Source organism: Procambarus clarkii, chromosome 12, assembly GCF_040958095.1.
Source record: "Procambarus clarkii isolate CNS0578487 chromosome 12, FALCON_Pclarkii_2.0, whole genome shotgun sequence".
Taxonomy (NCBI): Eukaryota; Metazoa; Arthropoda; class Malacostraca; order Decapoda; family Cambaridae; genus Procambarus; species Procambarus clarkii.
This window is the reverse complement of record NC_091161.1, coordinates 37303917-37326365: the sequence shown is the minus strand read 5'-3', so window position 1 is coordinate 37326365 and position 22449 is coordinate 37303917. Positions and strand designations below refer to the sequence as shown.

Sequence of the window (22449 nt, the reverse complement as noted above, 5' to 3'; positions counted from 1 at the left end):
ATTCATTATTCATCAAGTCAAAATATAAATATGATAAGTAAAATAGTAAAAGATAATAGATATATATTTTTATTTTTATATTAAATTATTTATATTCTATATAAAAAAAACATGTTCTAATCCATCCATCAACTAATTAACTAAAAGTCTGAATGTAATGTAAAAAAACTGTATTGATCTGAATTCATTACACCATATTTTTTATATTCACTTACTTTTTTTTCAAAAAAATTAATTTTCCCTTCTAATGAGATATTTTCCATAAAGTCAAATGGATTTTCTACATTATAAAGTTTCTTATAACCGAGTTCAAAGAGAAGTCGGTCAGCCACAAATTCTATATACTTCCCCATTAGATCACAGTTCATACCAATAAGTTTGATTGGCAAGGCATCTGTTAAAAATTCTTGTTCAATCTTCACAGGATTATCAATGATAGAATATACATATTTCTGATCAGGCTTATTAATCAAGTATTTAAATATCAAGCAAGCAAAATCTGTGTGTAACCCTTCATCTCTAGAAATCAGTTCATTACTGAAGGTTAGACCTGGCATTAACCCTTAAACTGCGCATGGCGTATATATACGCCATGAGTAACATGTCCCACCGTGCGCATGGCGTATATATACGCCAAAGCGTGCCAGGCACGATTCAAACATCCCGCGGTGTAAAGGGGTCACCCATACCGTAGCCAGGGGCGATTGTAAACAGACGCCATTTTGAAAAAAAAATCCAGAGCAGGCCTGCTTTGTTTCACAGGCCTTAGTTAGTGGCCAGACACCATGGCGAGCGCATCACGACCCAGCGTGCGACCTCGCCCAGCGCTCCGCGCCGCGCAGTCCTTGACCGAAGACGAAATTGCAGATGAATTGTTCAAGGACGTTGATGAGTCTGATATTGACGACTCAGATATAGATGAAGATTATACCCAGCGAGAAGAAATCGAAACAACGGATAGTGAGGGGGAACATGTGGGTGCCACGAGGGTGAGGATGCCTCTCGAGGCTGCTACTCAACACCACCCTGTGCCCAAGCACATCGTTCATTTATACCACTGCACGTTTATGATACGATTGACGAGTCTGAAACAAGTGAATCTTTCTCAGGCTTTAGTGATGAAGAGTTGGAGAATAGTGTTACCCCCAGTGCCAGTACAAGTTTCGCCGCATCAGCTGCCCGCCCAGCCAAGCGCCGCCGCATGGGACAATATGGCGACAATGAGGAACAAATTCCCTCATGTTCCACATCTTTTTCCTCATCTTCCGTTCCTGCCCCTACTGCTACAAGGCGTGCTTCAGCTCCTGGTCCCCGGATTCCTCGCCGTGGTGCAGCTAATGGCTCTCGGAAGGTAGCAGGTTCGCGTGTGTGGAGTGATGGGGAAGATTTTGTTCCACAAATTCCCGACTTTGATAACAGAGATGTGGGAATTACTGATCTTTTCCCTGATACTGGTGACGAAATGTGTGAAATGGACTTCTTTACTGCATATTTCGATGAGCCGCTAATGAAACACATTGTTCACGAAACGAACAGACTTGCGGATGATCTCATCGAAGGTGAGGAAGTTTCAGAATTTTCGCGACTACAGCGTTGGAAAGAGACAACTGTTGATGAGATGTATGTGTTTTTTGCAATTTGCATGTTGATGAAACATTGTGTGAAACACGTAATTTCAGATTATTGGAGCAAAGACAACTCTGTTCCAACACCATTGTTCGGGAAATATATGTCCCGAGACAGATTTCTGTTGATCCTACGGTGCATTCATTTTGCAAATAATGCTGACGAGACACAGGATGATAGGCTTTGGAGGGTGAGGCACGTGCTAAATGACCTGATTGGAAAGTTCCGAGATTACTACGTACCAGCTCAGAAGCTGGTTATTGATGAATCCCTGGTGCTTTTCAAAGGACGTGCTGCCTTCAAGCAGTATATTCCCTCAAAACGTCACCGATTTGGACTGAAATTCTTTGTGCTCTGTGACTGTGAATCAGGAATGGTATTACACATGATACTTTATTCAGCCACAAATATAGATATTCCTGCTAATGACGAACATGGCTTCTCAGGTAGTGTGGTGAAGTCACTGCTTGCACCATATCTGAACAAGGGCCACATATTGTACACAGATAACTATTATACCAGTCCCTTGCTAACGAAATTCTTGCTGGATAATAAGACTGGAGTGTGTGGAACAGTAAAGCCAAAACGAAAGGAAATGCCTGTGTTTGATACTGCTATGCAAGTAGGTGACTGCGAGGTAAGGAAAAGTGGTGCAATGCTTTCAGTGCGGTGGAAAGACAGACGTGAAGTGAACATGTTGACCACCATTCACCCTGGTACAATGGTAGACAGTGGCAAGGTGAACAGAACAACAAAGCAAATAATATACAAGCCAGATTGTGTGATGGACTACAACATCAACATGCGTTTAGTTGATAAATGTGACATGATGGTGGGTGCTGTAGAGTGTGTATGTAAAACAGTGAAGTGGACAAAGAAAATGATTTTTCACCTTATTGATGTAACAATGCTGAACAGTTACAATATGTTTCTTGTGAGACAGGTAGAAAACCATATTTCCGTTCGTTCAGTTTCCAAGTTGTGAAACAGTTGCTAGGTAAATTTGGCAAGGACACACCTGGTATACAAAGACCCATTCGAGACCCAATACTGAACCATGCTCCTGCACCCAGGCTCGCTTACAGGGAGGCCTTTCTGATACATCAAATCAAGAAATTACCACCAACTGGAGCTCGTGCAGCAGGCCAGCGTCGGTGTGTTGTGTGTTCCAGTACCAAATTGAGGCCACAGAAACGCAAATTGGTGTTGACATGGTGCGAAGCGTGTGCCGTCCCTCTGTGCCATATCGACTGTTTCGCACAGTATCACAGTCTCCTGGAGTACTAAATGTGTAATTTTTTGGTAAATAAATGTACATATCAAGTTTATTTTTGTGTTTATATTGAAAAAAACCCAAATACATTGAATATTTCCTGTAAATTATACCATTTTGGTGGGAATACTTGTGACACTAATATGTGAGCGCTTAGTGAGTTTATACCATTTTTATTATAATACAACGTCTATTGCTAATAATTGGAACAATACTAGCAAAAAAAATTGGAGTAAAATGACCCAAGAATACTGTAAAGAATTCCGCGAAAATAAATTCGCGGCAACTCGGGCTGCGCGAGCGGCCGTGAGTGACAGCTGGCTGACGCAGCACCCTTGAGCGCTCACAATCTGTGACGTCATCGGCCAACTTCTCGGCTCAATTGTGTCATTGTTATGTATAATAGAATTTTTTTATTATTTTTCCCGTGCTCAGGAGACTCAAATTAACATGTTTACAAGACGAAAAAATTTTTTTGATTTTTTTTTTTCTTGCGCACAAGGGTGTAAATGTCCATATGACCCCTGAGCAGTGTAAGGGTTAAACCACGTTTTTTTAACCAAAATATTGCAGCAAATGAACCACTAAAGAAAATACCCTCTACTGCAGCAAAGGCAACAATGCGTTCGGCATATGTTGCCGTTCTATTGGTAATCCACCTTAGAGCCCAATCAGCTTTTTTCTTAACAGCTGGCAGCGTTTCAATAGCATTAAATAATCTGTTCTGCTCCTGTAAATCTTTTATGTATGTATTAATAAGTAAACTGTACATTTCATTGTGAATATTTTCCATGGCAATCTGAAAACCATAAAAACACCTCACTTCTGGTATTTTTACTTCTTGGAAGAAACGTTCAACAAGATTTTCATTGACGATACCATCTGATGCGGCAAAAAATGTTAGAACATGTGAAATGAAGTGACGTTCCTCTTCATTAAGTTTCTGTTCCCAATCTACAATATCCTTTGACAAGTCTACTTCTTCAACTGTTCAAAATGATGCTAGTGCCTTCTTATACATTTTAAAGATATCATGATTTTTAATTGGGAACAGTGTAAAACGTCCTGGATTTTTAATCAAAAAGGGTTCAATCATCTGAAAAAATATATAAATAAATAAATAAAATATTTATTTTAACATTGTGTTCACTATCATAGCATAATAAACGAATGAAATTATTGAATTTTGAGTAAAAAAGAGATTAATTTACTACGTACATGTTCTTCATCCTATATTTTATGTAAACTAAAATAGGTACACACACACACACACACACACACACACACATATATATATATATATATATATATATATATATATATATATATATATATATATATATATATATATATATATATATATATATATATATATATATATATATATATATATGGTTAGGTAGCCGAAAAAGTTAGGTTAGGTTAGGTTAGGTTGGTTAGGTAGTCGAAAAGCAATTAATTCATGAAAACTTGGCTTATTAGGCAAATCAGGCCTTGCATAGTAGGCTGAGTGCTTTTCTTTATTTTCGATAAATTGTTTCCAATTTGTTTATTTGAATTATTACTATTATATTACATTATAATCATGATTTATTGACTTAATTGTGTTAGTTTAGGTTAATGTTATGACAGGATAGGGTAGAAAATTTCTGGAAAAATATAGGAATTTTGTTAAAATTTGGCTTATGACCTAGTAACATGAAGAGAGCAGGCAAAATTACCTTGCTCTTTTCGTTGACAGGGCTGGAGCTTATTGCTCTGGCGGTGTCTTGTGATGCTTTTCTTTGACACGCTTCCCAATGAGCAGTATCTTCTTCCCCTTCCATTATAACACCAGGCAGTAATACTTAGTAATACTTCCTATGTTTTAAAGGCATACCAATTGAACCTGATTGTGACTCACGGCTGCGTTTGTTGCTATTTACTTCAGTAACAGTATATTCACTCTCTGGGAGAACTTCAGAAGGGTATATAGGGGGTATTTCATTGTTCCAAGTATCAAGTAGATTTGCTCTCAATTTTTCTGAATTGATACTCCCTATATCATCTGTTAAAATATTTAAAGATTTTAAATGGTGTTTAATACTAATGTCTGCAAATTCAAATGAAAGGTACTTATTTACCAATACATAATTTCGTTCACAGTCATTCATTTTTAAAATAAACTTAACATCTTCAAAATGTTTTAAATTAAAGTTTTCCACTTTATTTATTGAGGGCCAAGTAATAGAAGCACATTTTATAATAATTATTTCACTGTTTTGAAGATCAATTAATACGTCGGCAAATGTTTTTCTTACATTTATCGATGAAACATTATCTAATATAAGTAAAAATGAATTTTCCACTAAATGATACAAGTTGATTGTTGGATTAAAGTTTTGTAAAAATTCCACTTTTATTTTTAAATTATTTCTCCATATGACAATTTTATCCCACACTTGAAATATATTTTTTGGGGCTGCTAGTATTATAACAGAATATTTTCTGGGGTAGATTTCATATTGCTTTTTCATGGTTTACAAAAAAAAAAAACTATGCCACCCTTGTTGACAGTTGGGATCTTGAAGAACAAATAGAACCAATATCACCATCATTTTATAATTATCTGAAAATGATAAAAAAAATAGTTCTTTGTATATTATAAGCTCAGAAATATATAAAGATGTGTTGATACAAGAGTAAAATGAATAATTTGTTCCACAAGAAAAATCTACATACCTTATTTTTTATATAATTATCTTTTTAGTAATAATATTTAAGCAGGTTAGTATATCATGCTTTACAGTATTATAAATCCTACATTTTAACCGTGATCCTAAATTTAACCACAGCAAATGGATCACTCATTATATTAATATTTTTTGCCCACTTTATACATTTTATAATATTTTCACCTGGGCAAGGTTTCAATTGAATAGGAAGAAGTGGGGCATAATATCCATCTATATGTTCCTTGGTTGGAAAATAATAAACAGGAAAACCTTGCGGAGTATATTTGTTTGGACTATTAACCCAAATATGTGAACAAGATACCCATACACATTTTGGTAACTTATTACCATTAGCAATTGAGCTTTTCTTCATATTTTCACGCAGGCTTGTAATCTCATGATCTGCAGAGGGTGGAAGATCTTCAATTCTCTCATATACAATAGGTGAAAAATTTGGAAGATTACGAATAGATAATAAAATTATCGGTGTTAAGGTATTAAAATACCAATTCTCTTATCTAAATTGATCAAATATGGATGTATCAAATTTACAAAATACATTATTATTATTATTATCATTAGGATTAATCGTTGTATCATCATTACAATTAACTGTATTTACATGAGAAATCATACCGTAACCACGATTTTGGTCCATATAATATTTACTTTCAAAGACAACATACAGACCAGGTTTATTATCAGTTTTTGTAATGAAATTCATTGACAGTTGAGGATGCTGAGTTGAAATTGTTGACCTATTTCTTTAATAATATAAATATTTAATTAAAAAGATCACAATTAAAAATTTCATAAATATTATAATATATAAGGAATTTGATAGTGACATTATTATTTTATTTTATATAAAAAAATGTCTCTCACATCTAATCTAATAATGTATACTAATGATTAAATTATATATTAAACGAAACAACATTCTTGTTGACTTAGTTGTGTTTTGATACGACGGTCCTCTAGTCAATATGTGGGGTTACCTGCAGGGGTCACGACTGTCCTCAGTTCGAATCTACACATGAATAATCTTCCATTTAGACCACCGCACAGCTGAGTGGACACTATATATATATTAAATTATTGTTGACTCGAACTCCTTTTTTATCTGTGATATAAATGCTAAAATTATATTGATCTCATTTTCAATTACATGAGTTAGAATATTATCTCGATGTGATGTTAATGTTTCACTAAAGGCTTCCTCAAGAACTGTTGGAGTATAATTCAACAAATGAAGGCAACCATAATTATGAACATGTTGAGCCACATTACATTTGATTTCATCTGTATGGAATGAGCTGTAAATAATCTGTGCATGACATAAACCATATGGATTCTGGCAATTCAGTTGTTGATTAACATTATTAGATAATGGTGATGGTGGAGATGATGTTAGCTCAAGTTGAGATGGTGGTTGGGAAGAAGAAGGTAGTCTAGGATTATGAATTGGTTTTCGTGATGTAACTTTATATGGATTTTTGGGGTGGGTGGGTTTTAGGGTAATATTCCCTTGTAAGGTCAAATAATTGCGTACCAATGTATGTTGTTTATGTATAACTCCTCCACCATTAGCAATCCATATAATAGTTACAAATAGAGAGTGTAACATATCGAGAAGTAGACGACAGTTACTTTGAGCTAAATAATTATGATATATTTTAAAGTCTTTGCTAGCTATTATTAAATTTTCTTTGCATTTAACTTTGATTCTATTTAGATTATTACTTTCAATATTTTCAATATTTTCAGTACGTTGTATTAAAGATTGCGGATGAGAAAAGACAATATCTTTAATTTTTTTGGTTTCAGCATGAGGTGAAAATAAATAATGAAGGAGACTAAATGACATAATATAAAATTTCCTTGTTTCAGAAACCAGCAAACGATATGGATGTATTAGATAGGGAAAATATTTAATTATATTAAATACTTGGTGAATTTTATTGATCAAATCGCTCAATTGGGTTAAATATATTAAACGCTTAGAAATAGAAAATAAATCACACAAGCCCAAAATGGGACGAATTCCCAATTAATCATTATTATGATCTTTACTATCAATTGCACAATCATTAGTTCCTAGCTTCCACATATTATCAAGCATTTCTACCGATCGACCATCTATAAGTCTAAATCTGTGAGAGGGATTTGCAACAAGGAAATTTAGTTCATGTTCATTTAAGAGATAAAGTGGCGTAATATTATTCTTGAAACCACCTAAGAGTAAATCAGCTGTAATTTGGCCATTGGTTTCATGAGAAAAAATATGTTGAGGGCTAATGTATATTATCTGAATTTCTTTATGTATAATTTTCTTTGAAAGATAAAGTGAATCTAATGACTGGCCCAGTTAACCTAGTGGCTTCATTTCACATAATACAGGATGTATATGGAGTATATTATCTCTTCCATAATATTGGAATGAAGAAAAATTTGAAAGATTTAAACATAAATTTTCATTCATAATTAGAGTTAGGCCTAGTAAAAATTTGTCATTGAACTTATTATTATCAATTAGAAGATTTTTATTCATTTTTTTAACCCCTATACCAATTTCGTTCTATGATTAAATAGTTGTCTTCTTTGTTAGTTTGTGTATTTGCGATTTACCATAATTTTTCTGAAATAAATTCTAAATAGCCCCAAAATCATCTCAAAGAAGATAACCTTCCCTCCCTCCCCCCCCCTGTGACTAGGATTCGAGCATGTATGTTTTGTCATTGCACCGGTGTGTCTTGGTAACTGGTACAAAACACTAGTGTGCCTGGCGACTGGTACAACACACTAGTGTGTCTGGTGACTGGTACAACACACTAGTGTGTCTGGTGACTGGATCACTTATCAGTGATCTGTCTGGCTCCCCTGGTATAAATATACAAAAACAGAGCTGTGGTAAACACATACAGTAACAGACCATGGTAAATTTATAGAAGAAAATAATCAAAAACAAAAAAAGATGAGGTTGAAAATATATTTTCAAAAATTATGGTAAATAAATAAATATATGCTTGTATTAGAATTTTTTCATTATATATGAAGTTATTCTTATTATAACAAAACAGGGTTCACATGAAAACCACATAGATATAGCAGACTGGATGATTCCATTTATTAAAAAATACTTTACAGATTGTCTGTCATATAAACCATAAAGGTATTTTTATGGTTAGGTATTTAGTAGTGTCAATATCGCAGCCTTACCTAAATATCTATATGACCAAACCTAAAATCAACCCTACCTAAATATGAACTGACTTTAAAAAAAAAAAAAAAAAAAAAAAACATTAGTTCAATTTAAAATGAACATATCATAGAATTTTTTAGCCTTTAAATATTCAAGAAAGGTACACCTAACACTTGTAAATGTAATTTTTCCTTTATTTAAGAAACCATTGACCAGTCCTTGTTCAGTAGTCACTGTCCCGATAATTACTTCCGAACATGAGTATTGAATTTCAAGCTGACTTCCTGTTCGGTGGTTATTATTGACTATAACAGGATGTCCAAACATGTAATCCCCACATTCATTACGTGCTAAAACATTAAATTTCCTAAGAGTATCATGTGAACATGCTGGATCTCTTAACAATGATAAACATAAATTTATATAAGTGTCTCGCTTTAGTGGAATAGTTGATCGATAATTCATATTCCAGCAATCTTCCAACTTGGAGATGATATAAATTTTCCTTTTACCACAAATACCATGGACACTGATAAGCATGTCCACCACTTTTTTCACTCGTTCATTAATTAAAAGTTCAAAAAATTTATCATCAAAAGTGGGATTTTTCTTGATAATTTTAGGGGTTTTGTTGATTTTGGTGAATTTGGAGGACGATACCATGATGATTATTGCTAGAATATCCTCCTGAAAAAAACATGAAAATAACGTGTTTAAAAAATAGATCTAAATGGGGCCAAACCATACTATTCATGTCATATATACACCAATTCCATTCCGTTTTAGTTTGACTGAAATAACTACTTGCCTTTTAGTGCCACTAGTTATCCTTGTGATGAGTCTAGGAACCTTAACCCTTAAATGGCGCATAGCTATATACCATTTGACACCCACAGGCGCATACCAAAAAAAAAAAAAAAATTATTTTTTCTTCCTAACCTGTTAATTTGTGTTCACTGATCACTGGAAAAATAATAAAAAAATCGTAAGTGGCATATATTGCCCACTATAGGGCGGGGAAGTGTGTCAAAAATCAGGCGCTGACTGAGTGTGCGTCCCAGGGGGTCTGTTGATCGACAGCTGTCAAGCCAGAGTTTCCACAAAGAGATAATTACCTAATTATTTCAATGTCACTGATTGATTTTTCGTAGTTTTTTTGCTGTAATATTATTCAATAGTGTGTAGTGTGATATATTTATATAATAAAATGAGTGAATCATCGCTGTACTCAAAAATATGGTGTGCATATTGTTGATTCAATTATGTTCATCAAACAGTGAATAAATACTTTGTCGGTTATTACACTATATACACAGGTTATATATAAGTATCTGCATGTTTTGTTCACCATGACAAACCACTAAGTTGGTATGGTGAGTGGCAGTGGCAGGCAGTGACTGGCTGCCACTGGCTGCCACTCCCTCTCTCACCTCACCTCACCTAACTTGCCACCATTCTCCACCCACCATACTGTTTTTGCTTTTATATACAGACGTTATATATAAGTATTTACATGTTTTGTTCACCATAACTGTACATCTAAGCTTGTATGGTGAGTAATGGCAGAGAGACGTAGCTACTCACACAATCAGCTGGTGGCGACCGCCCTCAAGGCCAGACGCACTAATATTTCTCCTACAACAATACTGTTTGTGGTGTTATTACGCTATATACACACATTATATATAAATATCTACCTGTTTTATTCACCATACTTGTACAAGTAAACTGGTATGGTGCCCAAAGACCATCATGTTCATCAGTAAACAACATGAAAAGTCCTGCAGACGATGCTCCTCCCTCACCAAAATGGCGGCTCCCAACCTCCTACTCTTGCTGTTATCTCACACTATACACACGTTATATATAAGTATCTACATTTGTGTTTACCATAGCGAACCACTAAGCTGGTATGGTGAGTGCAGTCAATAAAAGATGGCCACACACACTCAAAAGACAACGCCATTATCCTCCCTCCCACAGCATTACTCCTCCCTCCATGGCGCACAGCGCCAAATATCACCACAATCCTGCTATTATCAGAACCCTGGTCAGTTTTATCACAGTCAGGGGTCTTCTGTAATAATATCATCGCTACATAATATCATGAACAAGTATATTATGGCATTTTTAGGCGATGCTGTGGTCACAAGCTGAACAGCAGTGCTGTGAGCTCATGCTGCGTGCGTCAGGCTTGGTAGCTCACTCAATACTGAGGCCCCTAACACCCTGGAGTTTGGCCCACGATTTTTTTTTTAAATGGTGTCTGTTTACAAGAGCCCTGATGAAGGTGTGGTGAACCGTGTGTATCCGCGGGCCGTTTAAATCTTGCGTAGTACTCCAAAGCATCACATGATGCGATGCGCAATTTACTGCAAGTCGGTCAAAGCATCATATGATGCGATGCGCAATTGAAGGGTTAATGGTTATATCTTGTATTGTGAACAGATCTTACAATCACTTACATTCTCACTTGAGAATGAACCATGGAGGTTCGAAACGTCGTGCAAATTATACAAATAAGTGTAATACACTCTATAGTAAATCACTTCTTTTCTTCACCTTAAAAGTACGAAAATGAGTTTTGGAGAACTCCTATTTCAATTAAGCCCTGATGCTAAGAAAATAGTTAGAGGGATAGAAGCCCTAAACCAGAAAATAATAAATACAGAATATGCGGTCATATTCAATGAAACATGTTTGAAAGAAAACCTGCTGCCAGTATACACCAATATATATATATATATATATATATATATATATATATATATATATATATATATATATATATATATATATATATATATATATATATATATATATATATATATATATATATATATATATATATATATATATTATTCAAAAGTACATAATGTTATTACACAATCTTTATCTTGTGATTACATCAATTAAAATAGTATATTTATAAATCAAAAAGAATATCCTGACAGAATACGTCTACATCCCGGAGAAGTAAAGTCTATAGATACCAACCACCAGATTTCACTTATTCTGTTATTTATTCGTTGTTAATCAAAAAACCCATTTCAAATTTTAATTTCAAACACGTGACATGAAGGTAGACTTGGAGGTTTATGTGTACTAGCATGTTTTAAATTTATCTTTATATACATTATCTTCCATACATGATCATTTGGACTGCATACCATACCCGTTTCTTGTTCAAAAATTCCCACACATGAGTTTTGGATATGTATGGTGCCACAACAACTGATTTTGACCATACCAAAATTGGATTGATAAGCTTGTATTCCATTTTCTAAATTAGGACTGAACTAAATCTTATACTCCTGAAATGTTTGTTTTAAAAGTTGGAAAGTATTTCCTCCTCCAAAAGCATGTCTCTCACTATTTGACTGGCCAATTAAGTAAATATCCGTGTAACTGTTGTCATAAAAAATATCACCTCGAAAAGTATCTCTGGGTAGGTGGAAACACTCTGGCTGCAAACGATTAATCATTCTAAAATACCACTTACAAAATTTTTGTATAAACTCGTCACTTCTTATAACTTCCATTTTATGTTCTACCGGGGAAAGAACACCACATAAAAATTTGTTTTTTTCATTAACAGTTCGAATAGAAGTTTTAGGAACATCATCACATAAGACAGGTTGGTTTTTTTCATTATCTGTTTGAGTAAAAGTTTTAATTTCACTCTCTTCTGTCTGATGCTGTAATAGTGTACTTATATATGAATCACATTGACATTGTACTGTTCCTAAATTTGTACGTTCTGCAGTACTCATAAAACTGCATTGTTTAGGATTTTTAATTATATTCTTGGTTTCACCAGTTGTATATTGAATAAAACTTGGATTGGAACATAAAGTGATGTTCGTATTTCCGGGTATTGAGAGTTGGATAGCACTTGTAATTTCGGTTTTGGGGTTTGAATGTGCTCTTCCTTGTTCAGTTGAATATCTGATACCTATTTTACCATGCTGCTTTGTCCAAAACTCTTTTACAGCTATTACCAATTCCATTTTCTTAGCAAAAGGCATTGATGGTACTTGATTTTTATAGAGGTAGTTAAAAAGATTTTGTGCAGTAAGACGTCGAGAAGAAAACAAGCGTTTCAAGTCTGAGGTATAAATTAATATTATTTCCATGGCATCGTGAGAACTTTTAGGTGAAAGGCGATTACCTGTGGATGTCTGAGCCAGACACCTAATATCTTCATGGCTCAGTGTTTTTAACAAATCACGTACATTGGCTTCATAAGGGGAATTTATGAGGTTCATAACATATAGGAAGGAATACAACATTAAGAATGGAGATAAATAATATAAAAGTTTATTTATTTGCTTACTTATTTATTTATTATATAAATATATAGAAAGTACATTGTGAATGTACATAATAAAACTGAATGTAGCCTCCAAAAAATATCATTGAGTCAATGTCGCTATATAGAGCGACACACACAGGACACTGTCTCTGACCACACCCTTGTCGAGTCCACTTCCTCCACACCTATCGCACTGTAATAATCCATTCCGTGTCCAATCATTGTAAGAGTCACTCACCACTGACACCAATAATTGTACTTTTGACCAGAAGAGGGCGCCTTCTTTTCCCGTAATTTGGGTGACGGCCCATAGATGGCAGCGCTGCCATCGCTTCTCCATTCTCTGTGGAGGCGTCGGGTCCATAACACAATTACAATGAGAGCCATATTTATAAATCGTGAAATAGAAATACTCGCTCATTGTTAACAAAATTTATTTAGAGTTGGGGTTTGAATAGGGTAGTATCGTATCATTATATCTTTGTCTCAAATTTCAAAAATAATAGGTATTTGGGATTAACATAGTAGTATATCAAAGGCCCTTCTCACAATAATGTCAGTCCACATTAAAACTCTTTATTGAGGATTAAGTTACTATATCTTAGCCAATAGCCAAGGCTACCTACCATGCTACCACCAAAGTACAGCTCACCACCCATATATTTTCCTTCAATGTTGGAATCATTGGAATTACCAATTTAAAATTTCAAGTCATATATACGATATATATGGGAATTTAGGGGATATTACAAAAAAAAAAACATACCAATTTAAAACCACCATGTAAAATAATGATAATATTTAAAATTGTGAAAACAACTGTTAATATAATGAAAAATATCTTAACAAATAATGATATCGTTGGTGTGTGTAATACCTATATAAATGGTCCCATTTATAACATTTTACTGTTATTTATATTTAAACTATTATCAAGGATTTTAATGTTATATTTTTCATATAACCAACACATTATGACATTCAAATTATCTTTAAATTATTACACACCTGAGTTTCGTTATTGATACCTCCTACTATTATAGACAAGTGATTCCAACATAGTAGTATATTATTATAATCCCACAATACAGAAAATTTCATATATTTAACAGGAGACCTAATCATATATGCATCTTTAATAAAAGATAAATTTTTTACATTTTCATGATAACTTTGTACATTTTCATTATTATAATAACGGCATTCTATTAAAATTTGCGCTAATAAGTTAGTTATGTTTATTTGGTTTGGAAGTATAATAGATGAATTTCGTCCTATTAGTATATATAACTGTAGTGTGTCTTTAAAGTGTAACTGGAACTCGAACCATTCTTGTTGCGATAGTAAATCATATATATTGAAAAATTCTTCATGTTTATATTTAATTTGCTCATCACCTCTATCAAACCAGTATTTAATTGAATCTTTCAATACTATAACTTCATTACAATCATACTCTTGATACATTGGAATAATTAATAATAATAATAATATTAATAATAATAATAAAAGGGTGGGAATCATTTTCAAGCCACAAAATAGACTAAAAATAATATAACATTAAATCTTGTTTTTATATTTAAATCTTTCAACATTTAGTAAAAAATATATGGTTATGGATGTCATTAATAACAATCAAGGAAATCAGCAACCAAAAGCAGATCTAGAGCAATATTATTTTCAATTGGAAATTCAGGATCAGTAGTAATCTCATTTTTCTTGAATTGAGTATTGTAGGTGAAATATGTACACGCTTTTTGAAGAAGATATGATCGGAAGAAATAAAATAAAAAAATAAAAATATTATAATTATTTATTTATTATATATAATAATAATTAATTATTATTACAGTTTATATGTTTCTCTCTAAATATAACAGTTTATATAATAACACTTTGTTCTAACAGCTTTATACTTACGGAATTATTTTAAATTTGATTTCATTTTTTTCATTTTCAATACACTTTGTTGAACCTGACCTCATAGCTTGAATTAAATTTGAGGCGAAGGCATCTTTCCTTTTAATGATGAATTCATGGTCATCACAAGATATTAACTTGATGTGTGTGGAATTAGGACCTTCACATCCACCATAGAAAATCTGGTAATATTGTGTCGTGTTTTTTATCTTCAAAAAAACATTGAATCCTATTTTACATTTCATCATGATAAAACTCAATATTTATATTGTGGAGGTTTCTCTACATTGAACACTTTCAGCCTCCCGGCGAATGTAAAAGAAACAACCGTATGTGCTCCCAGCGTTTTGCCGCGTAAGCGTAAAAACAAAAATGTGTATACTCTTTTTACTCTCCTGACCTTAGTTCTCGAGCTACGTATTTCATTTTGGTACCAACGTGTTCGCAATAAAAGTCTCTAGAAGAACATCAGTAAAAAAAGTCACGAAACGAATAGGGATACCAGCACCAAATAAATAACTACGAGGATGACTCGCCGTGAGCGCCCAACAGCAACAAAATGTTTTTACTCTTGGGATTGTTATCACCTCCACGCTTGTCCTACAGCGTTAATTTTGGTATCAATGGACTCGCAATGAAATTCCCAACACGGCGATATGAATATAAGCGTAGAATAATGATTTCGGCCCGCCCGGAAGAGTGTGGGAAGTGGTGAAATTGTTACCCGGTGTCTGTGACGGGACGACGCACGGTGCTTTGAAAGTTTATACTTATTTCATTCTCATGACATTATTATTCTATGTATGTCATTCATATTTGTGTCAATGTGTTCGCAATAGAATGTTCTATGAGCCCGTAGGTAAAAAGATCAACAAAGCGTAAGATAGAATAGCGCCAAATATAAAACAACGCTGGAACATATCAGTGAGAGTCAAACACACACGAAATGTTTTTACTTTTGTTATGTTTGTGAAGTTTTCATGAACTTATTGTACCATGCAGCCTATTGGTGAGAAAGAGAGCCTCATGGCGCACAGTTTGAAACAAACCCAAAGTAAATCGGATAAAAATTGAATTTTATACAAATATTTTAAAAGAGGACATAAGTTTATGTCCACCTAGCGGGAGAGCGGGTAGGCGAAACAGGACGCCGAGAGGAGTCCTCATCCGCAGAAAGTGTTTAAGTTATCATTTTTCATAGCTATCCAAATTAATTCGGAATGGTGTTTACTTGGATGAAAAACTTCATTTACAAGAAATCTAAGAAATGTTTGAGGATCCTCAGTAACCCACATATTACAACATTTGTTTGCGTAAACATAATACATGTGAACATATACCGAACAATTATTATACTTCATTCTTGCTGTTATAGAGGAATACCAACCATAATAAATGAAATAATTATATATCCAGTCCATATGGTCATATTTAATAAAATTTTGAAATCCGGATTCGGATAATTCTTCTTTAGTCAATGTAGAGTTTTCTAAGCATTTAACTTTACATTCAGTTTCAAGAAATATCCTAGCTAGCTCACTTTTCAATTGTTTAAATTTTTGAAAATTATAGTCATGTTTAAATGGACCTTCAAATTTATTTATAAAAAATTTGATTTTTTCATATTCCTCTTCATTTACCTTTTTATCTTCATCTTCTTCTTCAGTTACTTTTATATCTTCATCTTCCTCTTCAGTTACCTTTATATCTTCATCTTCCTCTTCAGTTACCTTTTTATCTTCATCTTCCTCTTCAGTTACCTTTATATCTTCATCTTCCTCTTCAGTTACCTTTTTATCTTCATCTTCTCCCCCTTCTTCATCTCCCTTTTCATCTTCAACTTCTTCATTTACTTTCATCTCTTCATTATTACCCAATTTCTCAATGCCAATTGCTTCCCCATTACCAATATCCATTTGGTTCATTTTTCCCCACCTGAAAAATATACATATTGGTAAAATATATATTATAATTGAAATAGTCTGGTGTATTGAAATAGACTAAGATGATCATCAATCCATTCAAGGAGAAACAGAAACAATCTCAATCAAAAATTGAAAGGTAGTTATCTACTGCTTCAAAACAAAAAAAAAAAAAACTGAAATATTCACGCCTTAGCAAGTGTTAATATACTGTTGGTTGTAGGTATAACTTTTGGAAGTTCACTGCAGTAATATCCAAAGAAAGGCAGGATGGGAATTGAGATACTGCCCGGATCCCACCTCCTTTTATACAACACACACACACACACACACACACACACACAGCTCCTCCCCTCTGTCACTCTGTGACATCCGGCACCCACAAGCATACATACACACTTGGTTATATAAATCTAGATAAGGCAACACTATTTTAAATCACATAGACATCTAATGTATAAAAAAATACATATGAAATTAACTGGAAAGTTGGAAGTTTATGAAGAATGGTATATAAACCAGTAAAAGATTAAAAATGAATACACCCAACAGGAATAATTTTTTGTGACATTAACGGAATCATGTGACGAAGGGAATTACTTTCGTATTTTTAGTGATATTGATGACCAATGATAATATTGTTTAAGAACCCGAAAACCCCATCTCTTAATTGACATCATTCAAACCGGGAAAAAGGATGAAATTGTAACGTTTATCAATCAAGATGAAGGTTTATTACTAAAAGCAGCAACACCACCACCCCTACCTAAAAACATTGGTTCACCATCTTAGTATAATGTTTCTTTCTATAATAAAAATCCAGCCTCTTTTTTTATATATATAAAATGTATAATCCCAAAATCAATCCTTAAAATGGATTCTGACCTATCACACCTACCATCACCATCACCACCACAATCACCACCTACACCGACTCCGCCACAATCACCACTGCCACTGCCACCGCCACAATCACCACTGCCACCGACACCACCACAATCACCACTGCCACAATCGCCACAATCACCACTGCCACCGTTCAAAGAAGATAATATTGAAAATTTAATGATTGTGGAGGATCAAACAAACATATTTATTAATAATCAAAATGATGAAGAAGAAAAACAAAAATATGTTCAATTTATACAAGAAAAAGTTTCAAATTATAAAAACAACTTTTATGATTCCAATTCACTTTTCAAATTAGCTTTTATGATCATTAATAATATGGTTATCCCGTATTATAATTCTTCAAAATGTCCAAATAAAATTTCAGATGCAATTTACAAACAACTTATTTTAATGCCAAATGAGCAAATTTTTCATGATGCATTGATTAATTATTATAAAGAAAATCCTATTCATCTATCACCAAATTGGAAAATTGACACCACAAATTTAAATAATTTACAGTTGTATTATTTGTATCACATGTTAATACAATCTGGTTATGATATTGAATATAGCAATTCACATTTATTCTCCATATAATTAAATTGACAAATAAGTATTTTAATAATAAGTAGTATTGAAATGATGTATTTTTTTTGTTTTTAAATACCTTTATTCTTCATTTAAATATTATTTAAAAAAAGCATCACTACAAGAGAGTATATCAATTCGAGTTGGATATATATATATATATATATATATATATATATATATATATATATATATATATATATATATATATATATATATATTATATATATATATATATATATATATATATATATATATATATATATATATATATATATATATATATATATATATATATATATATATATATATATATATATATATATATATATATATATATATATATTAGCATTCAAAGAGGAGTAGAAATGAGTGATGGCGCCTGCCTCCACCAACCCAGAAAATTATTGAAAAAATCTATTTATTATCAAATTGACACTTTAAAGAATTATTTATTAACTGTTATATGTCACTGCTGCTGCTGCTGCTGGTTTATATATCGTGATGAGGATGAAAATAATGATGACATTAATGTTGGGAATGAGACTGATGAGGGATATGAAACATGTGAAGATTTCTGGGTCTAACATAATATAATATATATATATATATATATATATAATTTTTTTTATAAAAATACCAATTTTTTATCAGAATTGAAAAAAGTCTATATAAAATGGCAATTGTATTTTAATTATCTGATGGATGTTATGTAATGGCCTATTGAATGAATCACAATCATCAACTCCCCACTGTATGATATATATCACGAGCATGAAGTTTATGACTCACGCCGTTTACCCGCGCTTCTTTGAATTTCTTCACTTTGACATTCAGAGCACTGGGCAGAAATCACATTACATCAACATCTATCTCTGACCGTCGCATTGCTTTGTTTTAATTAGACAGTCGGATTCCCCTGGTCCATGTCAGTTTTGAGTTGATTACTGTATATGATGCTTCTTTGGTCAATGTTGGACACTAGTTCAACAAACAATTTAGTTATCATCGAACCTATATCCAATATTTGCATTATGAATTTCAATTGTGATGCTGCTGGGTACCCATCTTCAGTAGAACCTATCCAGATATTTACACTTTATAGAGTAATAATTTCTATATGTTTCCAATTATTTATTAATGGTGGTGGTTTATTTATACATTTTTATATCTATACTTCTAGAAGAATAATATTTTGATATTAGGTCTTGTAATTGAGATCTGAATGGTGGTAGTAATGGAGGAACCATTTTGGGTTTATGAAGTATGTTTTTCATATCTTTTTTTTGGGGGGGGGACACTAGTACTAGTTTCATTTGGTCTTTTTCATTCCCAACAGCTTTCAGTTCAGTCAAACTTCTCGTATCCTAAAACAAAAACAAAAACAAAAATAAATTAATAATGAACCTTGATATTTAGCACGTGCATTTTAACTAACATAAATAAATTTGAAGAAATAATGTACTATTAACTCATCACCTCTATTTTTCTCTTAATTTCAATTGTATCATCTTTATTATTGAAGGTGCATTATTATTCATATTTATTGGCGGTTCTATACCAAAAACTGCCTTGTAAGGTGATACGCCAATTCCATGTGAATATGCAGTGTTTTTGGTGAATTGCACAAAGGGAAGTCCAGCTGACCAATCTCGTGTTAGATTTTCACACATCCAACTGCCAAGCATTTTAATTACATCCCCATTCGCACGTTCAATGCTCCCTTGGCTCTGTGGATGACGAGGTTTGCTATTAATGAGGACCATGTTGGGCCACATTTCGTTTTTTAGCTCTTGAATGACCTCGGCCACAAATTCACGGCCGTTATCGCTCTGCAAAATTTGTGGGGCTCCCAAGAGAGCAAATATATCGAGCAAGTGGCGTGCCACTTCAATCGCCCGTTTACTGCAAAGAACTCGTAAAACTGAAAACTTTGTTAAATGATCCTGATAATGCAAAATATATTTAAACACACATCCTCCTTCTTTTTTGCATATTTATTAAGTCCATTTGTCCTCGCTCGGCAAAACTGACTGATACAATGGGCCGTATTACCCCTTTTTTTCGTCGAGGAAGTCGTTTCAAATTGCATATGTGACAGAGTGAAATAAAGAGTTTCACCGATTGTTGAGTGACGTTAGCGATAGTTTTACTTACTTCAAAATAAGTTCTCTTTTCTCCTCCGTGACAAACTGCTCTGTGTGTGTCATAAATCGTATCATACAATTGCCCTTGATGTATGAAACGACGACACATCCGGCCAGGATCAGCTGTTGTTCGTGTTGTTGTTGTTGCTGTTGTTGTTGTTACAGCCGTAGTAGAATGATGATGATGATGATTGTCACTGGTCAGTTTATGCTTGGTCCCCCGCTTCATTCTTCGTTCAGTTTCGTCGATGGTTATTAGGACGTCATCCCCAAATAGATTTTTGACATCATATCGAGACAATAGATCATATTCATGGGATGTCTTTGTAGTCAGTTTCAATTTAGCATTTTTGACTTCCTCAATGTATTGTGCTAATTTTTCTCGAGTGAAAATTTTCAGGCTTCCAGGCCCATCTGTTTCTAACATTTGGCTAATTTTTAATTCAAATTCCTTTTTTTGTCTAACCTTTTCTTCTCTCTCACGCCCTTCATTAACTTTTTGTCCCAAAGGTAAAGACGTGGATGATGAAGGTAATGGTTCTTCATCAACACTAGTATTGTTATTATCACTTCTTACTTGTTGTTTTTGTCCACATGTTAATGGAGAGGAAATTGTAGGTGTGTCCTCCATGCTGGAGCAAAATCGACTGACGCTGATATTAACCCTCACGCTGAATATTTTATATTGACCAATCACTGGCAAGCTTTCGCATTTGATTTTCACACATCCAACTGCCAAGCATTTTAATTACATTTTCTTTGGTACATTCAATGCTCCCTTGGCTCTGTGGATGACGAGGTTTGCTATTAATGAGGACCATGTTAGGCCACATTTCTTTTCTTAGCTCTTGAATGAACTCGGCCACAAATTCACGGCCGTTATCGCTCTGTAAAATTCGTGGGGCTCCCAAGAGAGCAAATATATCGAGCAAGTGGCGTGCCACTTCAATCGCCCGTTTACTGCGAAGAGCTCGTAAAACCGAAAACTTTGTTAAATGATCCTGATAATACAAAATATATTTATACACACATCCTCCTTCTTTTTGCATATTTATTAAGTCCATTTGTCCTCGCTCGGCAAAACTGGCCGATACAATGGGCCGTATTACCACTTTTTTTCGTCGAGGAAGTCGTTTCAAATATCATATGTGGCAGAGTGAAATAAAGAGTTTCACCGATTGTTGAGTGACGTTAGCGATAGTTTTACTTACTTCAAAATAAGTTCTCTTTTCCCCTCCGTGACAAACTGCTCTGTGTGCATCATAAATCGTATCATACAATTGCCCTTGATGTATGAAACGACGACACATCCGGCCAGGATCAGCTGTTGTTCCTGTTGTTATAGCCGTAGTAGAATGATGATGATGATGATTGTCACTGGTTAGTTTACGCTTGGTCCCCCGCTTCATTCTTCGTACAGTTTCGTCGATGGTTACTAGGACGTCATCCCCAAATAGATTTTTGACATCATATCGAGACAATAGATCATATTCATGAGAAGATTTCCAATTCAGTTTCAATTTAGCATTTTTGACTTCCTCAATGTATTGTGCTAATTTTTCTCGAGTGAAAATTTTCCGACTCCCAGGCCCACTTTTTTTCCAACATTTGGCTTATCTTTAGCTCAAATTCATGTTTGCTGCAAAATTCTTCGTTTTTCTTTTGCTTTGATATCATCCTATCACTATTTTAATTTTAGTTCAATTTGTTTATTATATAACTGCCAAGTTTTTTTTTTATACCATAGAACAGTGACGCACAAATCGCATAGAACACTAGTGATGATAATGGAATTTGAATTGAAAAGAAGAGTTTGAAGCCTTTACTGTAAACCTGAAGAATGTCGAC

General features: G+C 33.6%; 1 pseudogene; it reads right to left on the bottom strand.

The window, feature by feature from the left end:
- Positions 1 to 140: 140 nt before the first annotated feature.
- On the bottom strand, positions 141 to 21232 carry LOC123749820 (ribonucleoside-diphosphate reductase subunit M2 B-like; annotated as a pseudogene).
- Between the last annotated feature and the right edge of the window lie 1217 nt (positions 21233 to 22449).